The sequence below is a fragment of the Pelmatolapia mariae genome, linkage group LG4, assembly GCF_036321145.2.
Source record: "Pelmatolapia mariae isolate MD_Pm_ZW linkage group LG4, Pm_UMD_F_2, whole genome shotgun sequence".
Classification (NCBI taxonomy): domain Eukaryota; kingdom Metazoa; phylum Chordata; class Actinopteri; order Cichliformes; family Cichlidae; genus Pelmatolapia; species Pelmatolapia mariae.
This window is the reverse complement of record NC_086230.1, coordinates 11,977,802-11,990,087: the sequence shown is the minus strand read 5'-3', so window position 1 is coordinate 11,990,087 and position 12,286 is coordinate 11,977,802. Positions and strand designations below refer to the sequence as shown.

The window sequence follows — 12,286 nt, the reverse complement described above, 5'->3', positions numbered from 1 at the left end:
AAAATAAATTAAATATAAATGTACATTTCTGAGCTTTAATTTGTGTCATTTTTCTACCTCTGACATTTATTGCTCGCAGTAGCGCTGCATCAGTCTGAATACACATCAGGTTTTTCAGGAAAAAAAGAGAAAAAATCACTGATGATGTAGTGATCACAAAAAAATCAAGTATCAAATATGAAGCACTTGGCATGACAGGGTTAAACTTTATTCTAAAGTTTAAGTGTAGTAGATGTCCAGATGACACCCAGCTGTTGTTTTAATGGCTAAATGTTTAAATACAGAGTGAACAATAACAGAATGTCCCACGCAGTGATTGTATGTTTGACCTTAACAAGGTTCCTAACAAGGTGAACCAGCTGTTGCATTAAACATATTCAGTCCAGCATTATAGTGCTTCTATTGAACCGTCAGCGGGATGATTGTTATGCACTGTGACAGACCAGAGGCCCATACAAACAAGCTCATGATGTGACGGGGACATAACTTACTCGACAGTCATACATCAGTGGTATGAATGGGTTTCTTTATATTTTTGAAATGGGTGTCATTTGGCTTTGAGTGTAGGTTGTGTGGCCCTCTGACATCAATCGTCAGTCACATATCATCACAGGCTGTCGTTAATAATGCAGCTGATTGATCTAAAAGTGGTCTGGACACATTCTGTATATGCTTCGCTCTCATCTACAGCAGAATCTCTGGATATTTATCTATTGTTTCTATTTTTTATATTGTTCATCTCAGGACTTGTTTTAGTGATTGAAATCATCAGGAAATAGCACATCAGATAGACTACAATGTAATACATGCACGCTCCTGTCTCATTCCCATTATCTCCCCCACAGGTAAACACACAGAATCCACTGAAACCCCTGTGAAGTTCCACGGGACAAATCTGATCAGACGTAAGAGCTGCTGCCCTGATGTCTGTTTGCTCGCAGGTTAGTGATATTGAAATGAAGCGTACAATTAGTCACTCAGTGTTGCCTTGCAGTCCTGTCTGTTCGGCTTTCTTCTTTGTCCGTCCACATGTCCGCCTCTGCTGTCATCCTGCACAGGCCTTTGCCATGTGTATGTAAAGCCACTGTGCCAGTGTGTGTATTGAAGACAGGCTGCTGGTCGGTGCTCTCTAAACCCTGTGGCTGTCACACAGCACATCGGCTGTCATAACAGACCTGACTCTCCCTCTGAGGATCACGCATGGTTGAGTGTGATTAGGTTAAACACGCTCTCTGAAATGACTTGATGGGATGTGGCACTGTGTGTGTGTGTGTGTGTGTGCGTGAGCCTGTGTGTGTGAGAGAAAGAGTATGTGTCATTAATGTGTGCTGTCATTTTCATGTGATGGACTCACGTGTGCAAAGAGGGGTTTGTGTGTCATTAGGCCCCTAAAGTGTGTTTTTCTGATTGTGATTCCTCACTCTTGTTCTGTGTGTGTGTGTGTGTGTGTGTGTGTGTGTGTGTGCGTGGTCCAAGGGCTCCCATGTTTCCAAGAGCTCTGGGTTTCGGGTGTGAGACTGATTTCAATCAGCTATGTTACAGGATTGTTTGACTTAGCTTAAACACACAGGCACACAGGCACACTAATGCACACAAACAGACACACACACACACACACACACACACACACACACACACACACACACACACACACACACACACACACACACACACACACACAGAGCCACCATGTAGAGTTCAGATCAGCCACTGTTTCTTTAGTGATAACTACGGCAATTTAAGCTCTCAGCGGGAGCAACCTTCACAGACAGGAGACATTGTTATCGGTAAAACACCCCCCCGTGTTACTTCTTATTGGTTTTGCTTGCGTACTTCTACTTATGAATCAGTCGTGTCCTGTGTAAAAAATGACACCTTTAATCTTGCTGTAACAATTTATCTTCCATCAAAATGCGATATAGCTACAGCATTAAGCCAAATGATGTATGGTAGCGCTGAATCGAGATACAAGGTTGTCCTTTCGTCTGATCTTATCTTTGAGCTTGTAATCAACATTTCGAGCTTGTACAAAATTGCTGGTTGACTAGGAAAAAATTACTCTTGTTGGCAGCGAACATGACAGGAATGCATGTAGAGATTTTCTGAGAGATGTGGAACAAAGGAAATTAACTGGCTGTATGGCACATGAGTAGATGCGTCTATAGTCACCATCCTATCAGAATCATAATCGTAATGAGTATGCTTGGTGTTTAACAGTTTGCACATGTGCTTCAGGTTAAAAACCCTGAATGCACTGGTAGAAAACCCTACAAAACAAAAGGTGTAATTCTGGTTATGTACTGTAATGCTTTTACACTTTTAATATGTTTCTGTGTAATATGAAAGGGAGGGATTGCATCTGAAAGATTAGTTCAGCCAAATTCTGTGGCCCCTCTGTCACTCTGAATGAATGGTGGGTAAATGTTAATCATCTGGTACTTAAATTATGCCTTTCTATGCAAGTTGAGCACTCAAAACATTTTACAGAGTTCGCTCGTTTATCGCGGGAGTTACGTTCTAAAAATAACCCGCGATAGGTGAAATCCGCGAAGTAGCCAACTTTGTTTTTTACAGTTATTATAGATGTTTTAAGGCTGTAAAACCTCTCACTACATGCTTTATACACTTTTCTCAGACAGGCATGAGCATGTTCACACTTTTCTCTCTTGTTTAAACACTTTCAAAGTTCAAACCTTCGTGGAAAAATAAGTCCAGTATTATAGAATGAAACCAAAGGCACGCGCGGTTGCCTTTGACAATGCAAAACGTTTCATCAACATTGTTGTGTCTGTTGGGGAGAAAACTTACAAACATACGGTACTGCACTTCAGAGTCACACTGCTAGCGATCGAAGATTTATGTAAATATGACAAGGAGACACGGCACGAGATTGATTGACAATGGTCTACAGCCAATCAGGACGCAGAACGCAATGCGCTGTAGAAAAAAAAAAACATGCAAAATTGCACACAAAAAAATCCGCGAAACAGCGAGGCTGTGAAAGGTGAACTGCGTTATAGCGAAGGACCACTGTGTACTGCAAGTGTCTTTTACCTGTTTGCATATAGATTAATAAAAGCTAACATTCACACACGCACACTGATGGATGCATCAGTATCTTGCCCACGGGTACCTCAACATCTGGACAGAAGGAGCCACGCATCGATTCACCAACCTTCTTATTGGTGACCCTACCAGTGTTCTTATATTTAAGATAATTAAAGCATTATCAGGGCCAGCAGGAATAAAGTAATATACTCACACTCTTCCACAAACACCTTAGAGCATCTGGTGGTAGCTAGCTCACCTACAACACCATTTCTAGTGACTGTCGGGTGTGTGTGTGTGTTATTTTGTTTGAACTGGAATCACAAGTTTGAAAAACAGTTTTCAGTGATGCTATCTGTGTTTTACATTTTGACCTCTACTCTGACGGGGTGGAGCAGCTCAGGTGGTAGAGCAGGTTATCTACTAATCAGCAGGTTGGTGGTTTGAACCCTGACTGCTCCAGTCTGCATGTCAGATATACTCGGGCAAAATACTAACCCACAGTTGCTCTATGATACATCAATCGGAGTGTGAATGTTAAGTTCAAAGCACTTACATCTATAAAAAAAGTGCTTGTGTGAATTGGGCATGTTGTTTTAGCTGCTCGGGTAGAGTAGAAAAGCGCTATATAAGAATCAGTCCATTTACCATTTAACTTGGAATTTATCTTCCTAGTAGCAGGGAATCTGCAATTTTGTGCAATGCTCAGAGAAACTGCATGTCCTGCGACAATAATGCACATCACCATGTTTGAAAAAAAAAACCTAAAAAATATTAGCTCATCATAGCATACATCCACAACTCGAGCACAGTGGTGGAGGTTTGCAGCAGCACCTGGGGACTTGGCAGTCATTAAGTTGACCATGAGCTCCTCTGTATACTAAAATATTCTAAAGTCAGGTGTGAGGCCATCTGTCTGACAGCTAAAGCTTGGCCCAAATTAGGTCATGCAACAGGAGCAGCAAATCTCCACCAGAATGACTGAAAAAGAAAAGAATCAAGGTGGTGCAGTGGCAGTCCAGACCTCAGCCTGAATGAAATGCTGCAGTGGGACCTTAAGAAACAAACCTCGACGAATTGAAGCATAGTTGTAAAGAAGAGTGTCCCAAAATACCCTGAACAATGTGAGCGATTAATAAAGAAGTTAATGCTGCTAAAGGTGGTTCTACAAGCTACCGAATCACGGGCTGTAATTAGCTTTTCACACGACTTCTGCATTTTGACTTTGTTAAAGAAATAATGACATGTTTTGTCATTCATGTGAGGTTGTATTTGCCTAATTTTAAAGCTAAATATTTTATTTTTTAAATTCTCTCCTGATATGTTAAACCCGAGACCTGATAGAGTGTATACTGTATGAAGATATTCCTGCTCTAGGGAATAAACAACTTTTTTGTAACTTTTGCTTTTCTACTTTTGGTGCCCTCCATTGTCAAATAATAAACACATTTGGTTGTGGGAACATCCATAGATAGATATGGAACCAAGTGATGAAACCAACATATCTTTGTCATCATAGTACCCTGTGTATTCTGTATAATTTATGAAATTGTGTGTTTCAACATCCAACCTAGAAAAATCTTGGTCTTGCTGCACATTGGGCCCTTAATAATAATTTTGTGCAGTTTTTAGAGGAATTAAGGAGGAGAAACTATGCTTTTCAGTTTCATGTTTAATCTTCTCTACATAGATTTTTAAAATTGTAATATAATCAGGAAGGCTTAAAAATATTAACATATGAAGTGATCATAAACAGCTGAGAAGACATCAGTTCATAATTTGTGATTAATATTCAACTGTTTAAACATATTTTATTTCCAAAGCGGCCCGTGTAAGTCCTCAGTGCTGCCCTCGTCGCACAATCGTTGTCATGTCCAATAAAAAGAACAAAAAACAAATAAAGATGGCCAATCTTCCAAATCTGAACCTTTCAGTAAAGTCTTCCACAAAAACTAGCAGGTGATGCTACACTTCCTGTGCCCAATGCAAGAGAGACAAAGTTTGCATAAGGAGGATGTTGAGCACAACTGCTCGTGTTAACGAACTTTAACTCATTTGTATTGGTTTTCCACTTAACAGAAGTAGTTCTGTGTCTCACTGCGGAAGTGTGGACAGACACTGTATTTTGTCTTAAGTTTGATTGTGCACCAGTCCCCAAATTCAATATTTAGCCTGCTTTTTTAGTGTGTATATATTCTATTTTAGTTTAATTTAACAGCCAGGTACACTTGGAAATTACTGAAATTATTTTCCAATTATAAGGACCATCAATAGAATATATATTTGCTTCCTGTAATTTTTTTTTCTTTTTGCTGGAATATTTTCAGTGTGTGTCGTCTCCTATTCTGGTAGCCAGCTCCAGAGCTGCACTTGGCCCTAATGCATTAACCAGGAAGCCACTGAGTCCTCTTTGACAGGGGTTATGCCTCATTATGACAGAATAACAGAGCCAAAATGGAGTCCGATTCCTTCCAGTCGCTTCATAACAGTAATGCTATCAGTGAGCCTGCAGCAGTCACGGCTAATCCTGGCTATTTAATGTATAGCCACACTGCACCTCACTCAGGGGCTCAGCAGAGGCTCCTATCAGTATCCAACAGACACACACACAAATACTCACATGCACACACATTCACAAGCTCTTTGCATCCATGAAATGCATGCATCCCTCTTTAATCTGCCTTACTCCTCACTGCACCTAGCACATAGAAAACAACCACTTCTTGCTTACAAAGTAGAGCTACAGTAGGTGTCTTTGCATGCACGCTCACTGAGCAAATAAAACCTGCAAACACAAAGACGTCACAATTCTCACAATTTCTTCAATGGTAAGGTTTGCTGATATTTAATAGCCTTCCAAAAATGATGTCATGAGGATTGCTTTGTTCCACTTAAACCAGAGAGACGATTTTACATCCACTGAAAACTGAAAAATGTTGGTCATGTATTAGGGAGACAAATACGGACAACACAACCACAAGTCATCACATGCAGTGCTGCTAACTCACACTGCTACGCTTTTTCTAAGGTCAAATGTGTAAAAATGTGTCAATTCATAATGGTTAACCCCAGGGATGGCTCGAGGCAGGTGGTGACAGACATAACAAAGCCTCCCTAAGCCTCTCTTGACATTTCTAATACTCAACACACACTCATGCACGATAAACTGCACATTAAGACAGTACACACTGGCAAGGTGTTGTCATTTGTCTCCATTGAGCTCCAATTTATAAGAACGTCTGTCCACGCTACCCACGATGCTTGGCCTAGCTGTGTTTGCGTGTGGAAGGGGCTGTTATGAATGCTCGGTGTGCGGTGGCTAAGAGTGGACTCTTGTGTCCTTCAAATGACAGAGATGAAAAAAAATGTCCACTGCACAACACTGGAGCAATCCACACAGCTGCACACACTCACACAAACAAGCATCTTCACTCTTCACACACATGGGAAAATAGAGATGTGTCTAAAGATACATTATTCCCCCCCCAACCCCCCACCTGTGCTATATACATTTCTAAATTCACGTCCTCTGCAGCAGCTACAGAGGCCTGAACACTGTACTGAAAGCAGAGAACACAGAAAACCACTCACGTTACATTAACATGAAGTTTTGTACAGACACTGATGGCATGCATCCTACAGATGTTTTCTTTTGTGCCACTATAAAGCTGTACGGACCTCTGCTTCAGGGTTGAAAAGCCTCTAAAACCACCACTCAACACAAAGCAATTTCTCTTTATTTTTGAAAATGATAACCTGTAATTTCCACCCATTTCCACACAACTAAGGTGGGAAAATAACCTGGGATCTTTTTTTCATTCATTGCGTAACTACTTTTTTTTTTTTTTTTTTTTTACATATACAACTGAGTGTAATTGAATTTCAGTACAACAACACTTACAGTGTGTATGTCAGCAAATACTGAAAAATGTTTTATCATTCGATTTAAGTGATATTGTGACTCTGCTCTTTTTGTGGCAGCTGAATTTTACTCCAGCTTTAAATGTGGCTGTTTGGACATCATAAGCACTTTTTGGTTTCCTGTATGGTTAAATATCAAGGCGTGAACGTGTTCTTTTCTGAGGGTAACATGTTTGTTAATGTGTAAAATGTCTTAACGAATTACGGCTCCTGTGAACCTTTAAATTTTGTTCTAGCTTTTTCACAGCGTCCTTAATCATCATACGAGGTTTCACATGCGATGTCATGCTGAAGAGTTGTCTTTCATACTCGACGTGATGCAACCAGTGGTTGCTAGGGATACATGTGTATTACCCAACTGGTTACCAAGTGTTTCAAAACATGTCCAAAGAGGACACTGCACAAAAAACTTCTTTATGATTATTTTGGTTGCTAAAAAGTTGTTACGGTTGCCCATAGTTTCGATGGAAGATGCCAACTTGACTAAAATGTCATGAATATTCAACTGATTATTGAATACCCATTTCTCCCTCACAACCACGTGGTTGCCATTGGCTGCAGACTGGTCTCTAATCCTGTGTGACTTGGGCCTTATTCACTTAACCCAACTTTGGCACTGTGATTGTCAGAAGTCCAAAGTTAAAGTCACCTGGTCAGCGAGCACACAACAGCAAAACCTCAACAGTGTTAATTCGCTAATGCTATCATACTAACATGCTAACCTAAGATAGTGAAAACAGTCAACATGCCCGATAACATCTCCACTGTGTTAGTCTGCAAATCTTTGCATGTATGTAGTTCAAAACACCACCTATGTGAAAGTTTTGTGGGAAACACCTTACAATAATACACAAAACCCGTCTGTGTGTTTGTTCCTTTGTTCGAGAACGTCTCCTAGACCACTGAGCGCTAAGTACCAAAACTTGGCACACAGGTAGATGCAAGGCCCCTTAAGGATCATACTAATATCAGAGATTATGATGTCATCATGTTGACAGTATCATATCATTTATATGTTTTAAAGGCATGATATATTTCGGCCACCATTACACTGCGTAGCAGCTAACTAGTGATGAGCTAAATAATCAATTTAGCAAATAAACCACATCTAAAGCACATATTTTTCAGTGCAATAAGTATAACAGTTTTCCAGCAGCATGAACAGGCCGAACATTTCGGGAATGCCTTTGTATTAATCTAGATAACTCACTCAAATTCAGCTGTGTGTAAAGACTGTGGCTGCACAAACTCACCATATATAGGCAATAGGGATTGGGATAGGCTCCACCCTCCCTGCAACCCTAAATTGGATAACCAGTAAAGAAAATCGATGGATTCGTTGTTGGATAGAAATTTTGAGTTGAAACTAAAACTTCATTAGCTGTGTTCTCTCCATTATATGGTGGCTTTGCACATCAGAAGTCATTAGAGATGCATATACTGTGTTACTGTTAATTATATTAACCTAACCTGTGCAGAAGATTAAAACAGGACGCCATAAAAAGTTACAAAATGTGTTAGTAGCAACTAGAAATACAGAATGAAGAAATAAATCTAGGATACATTTTGTTGTTATCTAAATAAAACTTTAACTTTAGATTTGAATTCCACCACACAGTATTCATTTCTCCCTTCAGACCACTGACCCTCCAGTCCGGTTTCTGTCTATCCGACTGTGTGACTTTGTTTGTCAGTTTTGTGTCATTGTTTTGGCCGTTCGCTAAAGCTGTAATCTGCTGCTGCCCTGGCTTGTTAATAAGCTTATTCTGGATATTTCTCCTCTGTGAGTTGGTTGACTTTCAGCAGTGTCAGCGGACAGATCAACACAGAACTAGAATGGATAGAATAAGACTACTGAACCTGTTCATATGTTTGTTATATGAGTTCATTTTATTAGATGTATTAATTTTACACTTTAACACTTTTTAAAAAATAATTCCTTTTAAATGAGATAAACCAAAAATACTACATGTTTCCTACAAACTCATGGCTTTTCTTCTGCTTTATCCCTATGCTTTACTGCTGTTACCTTCAGGTTCTGGCCCTGTAACCCCCCCCAACAAATTTGCTTTCAACTCCATGCAACTCAACTCCAGAACAACTGAAATCACCAGGGGGGATATCAGATCTATTTATTGAAGCTCTGTGATCATTTCTGGGTGACTTTAGAATTCAGTGAGAAAATGACGGATAACACAGCTCAGTCTGCAGACACCGAGGCTATGATTTAGAGAGCAAAAGAGCGAAGCAGGGCGAAGAATGAGATAAAGGCGAAGGGGACAGAGAAGTGACGGAAAATACCAAAAAAGAAAGAGAGGCCTTGAGGGAAGTGGGACTGCGAGCACAAAGAAGGCGGGAGATCAGAGAAGATTGGCAACTAATGAGAGGGAACTGGAAATACTGAGATAGATAAAATGATACTGCAGTGGAAGAGCAGAGCGACTGAAGCACTATTGCATTATTAGCCTGATTTACACCTGATTTGCCCAGCAATCAGGGAGGATATCTTAATTCTGCTGTGCACCTTTTAACAAAATAAGTCAGAGACTGATAAGTAACACTTTTGAAACAGCCAAGAAGGGAAAGTTCTTCTTCACAAAACAGTGAAAGTCAGTGTAAAAGACATTCAAGTCAATATATTCAATAAATTCATGAAACCACCTGCAACTTGGTAGAAAATATAACTGGGATTTTTCTTTTCAAGTACTTCATTACGGGCAGTTTTGGCAGCATCGGTATAATTTCAGCTCGAGGGGAAGATAAAGATATTTTGGCCCGAGGGGAGAGAAAATGAGGCGTTCGAAGTTTCTGTATAGGGGAAATGCAGAATCACATTCCCTAACCCTCTTTCTCTGCTGACAATAATAGATCATTGCTTTCTTTCTCTCACCATATGAAGGTCGAGAGAAAGAGAGAAAAACTGAGAAGAATGAATAAGCTGTAAGAACGAGCGAAAGCAAAACTGGGAGAATGAAGATGACTAAAGAAAATAGCATATTCATATACAGATATAGGAATAAACAGGTTTGACATCGATAATACAGCAAAAGGCTTGTGCTGTGTCATGCTGCAGGTTTTGGAATCAACACTTTTAATATTTACAATATTTAGTTCATTTTAATATTTGATTCCTTTCACTTTTAAAATGTGATATTCATAATTTTATCACATTATTTATCAAGTTACTTATTCATAAACTGCACAGCTGAGGATGTAAGGAATGCTTTTAGTTCAGATTCTGACTTGAACCTGATGCAACACAGTGCACACTCCACACAAGTGACCCAGTTCTTCACAGCATCGATTCAACAAGGTGCTGAAAACATTCCTCAGAGATTTGGTCCATTATAGCAACATGGCAGCATCATATAGTTGATCCAAAATGTCATATTCTCACCACATCCCAGCGGTGATTTGAACTTCTAGACATCCACATGTCCTATTTTAAGCAACCATGAGAAGATGGGTACACTGTTGTCATAAAGGTATGGACACGGCCATCAGCAATCACATGATAGGTGTTTAAGCAATGCTCAGGTGGTGCTAAGGTACCCACATTATTCTAGCACCACCACCAGCCTGAACTGTGGAAGGCATGATGGATCCATGTTTTTATGCTGTTTTTTTTATGCCAAATTCAAATTTTTAAGGCTCATCAGACCAGGTAAAATTTATTCAACCTTGTATTGATTGTACTATTACTTTTATGCAAATTATAGCCTATGTTATCTGTTCTTAGCTGACGAAGATCCATCTGCTTCAAGGATCGATGTGTTGTTCATTCAGAGGTGCTCTTCTGCATACCTTGGTTGTAGTGAGGGGTTGTATGAGTGACCTTTCTCTTCCTATCAGCTCAAAGCAGTCTGACCTTATGATGAGTTGTTTTTCTCTGATCTTTGACATTAATAAGACATTTTCACAAAGAACACTGATTCTCACTGTATATTTTCAGTAGAGGTGGTAGTGTGTGAAAATGCGAGGGTGAGCAGTTTCAGAAATACTCAGGCCGGCCCGTTCTGGCACCAACAACCATGCCACGTTCAAAATCACCTTTCTTCTCCATCCTGACACTCACTTTAAACTTTATCGGATTATTTTGACAATGTCCACCTTGTTGCTATATGACTATTTAGATATTTGCATTAATGAGGAGCTCTACAGGTAACCTAATGAAGTGGCAGATGAATGCAAATTTACACTAGATCCTTTTAACTTGTTGTGCACAGGCCTCAGCAATATTTAGTGGGTTGCCGTTTCTGTTCCTGTATTATTGCTGCCAAGCCTGATTAGACATATTCCAGATCTCATAAAATGTGTTACGCTTCAATATTAAATCTGGTTTCATGAGGTCAGAACTTGAAAGCTGGTCAAAGGTTACAGCAGTCATCAAAAGGTCAGCAAGGAACTTTCTGTCTTGTGTTTGAACACAACGCCTGACAGGAGTTATATTTCAAACTAATTTAAAAGAAAACTCCACCTGATCTACACGGTATACAATACACTCATGCACGAGTGCGCGTTTCTGTGATTGTATGAATATTGACTCATACAGACGCACGTACTTCTTAATATAGCCCTAATTCAGTTTTGCTGTGTTTAACCCCCCTCTCTCGTTCGTTCCGTCTCTGGTGGTGTGTTGCTGACGCTCAGCGCGGTTATAATTGGCACCGTCCCCATGTGGCACTGTAGTGACGATCCACAGAAATCAAGGGCACACACAAGTAAACAAACACCCACACAGATGCTAACACACTTCTGCACACACACACTATCCCCCTGCCTCTATAGGACGTGTTTTCACTTAGCACCCGTCCTGCAGGCTGCAGTGATAACCATTTCCTTATTTTGATTTCAATGTCAGACTGATCCCATCTCTCCCTCCACTCTCTCTTGCTCTCCGACTCCCTCTGCATCAAAAGCACAATCCTTCTCTTCCTGCTCCATTTGTTTCTCTCTGTTTTCTCTCACTCTTCTTCTCTTCCTCTTTTCCGCCTCTCTTTCCCTCTAATGTTTTTATTTCCCTATCTATGCCTCCCCCTCCCTTTTTTTTTTTGGGGCCTCTCTTGAAGGCTACTGACATGCAAATTATGCCCCACAAATGCAAAACCTTACCCATGTCAGAAGAGACCTCCAGTGGAGAAGAAGAGCTTAGATATTTCCCCATGAAATATTATCCTTTTATAGCACAGGGACTTTTTTTGTTACAAGGTTACCTGTGAGAACTTCTGAATAAAGAATCACATGTGTGCATTTGAATTACTGAGACGGAACAAAGCATGATTGTTTAATGTGTTTTAAAAGCGTGTTGGAATATTAA

General features: G+C 40.1%; 1 protein-coding gene and 1 long non-coding RNA gene across 2 annotated transcripts in view; one reads left to right on the top strand and one right to left on the bottom strand.

Annotated features, from left to right (window-relative positions):
* LOC134626017 (uncharacterized) overlaps window positions 1–12,286 on the top strand; it is a 141,840-nt gene that overhangs the window by 26,079 nt on the left and 103,475 nt on the right. Inside the window, exon 2 of the long non-coding RNA XR_010093785.1 lies at window positions 846–941. This is a non-coding gene — a long non-coding RNA (uncharacterized LOC134626017). The remainder of the gene's footprint in view (window positions 1–845; window positions 942–12,286) is intronic.
* Window positions 1–12,286, bottom strand: part of LOC134626016 (protein shisa-8) — a 119,287-nt gene that overhangs the window by 51,548 nt on the left and 55,453 nt on the right. The gene's annotated exons all lie outside the window — the stretch shown is intronic.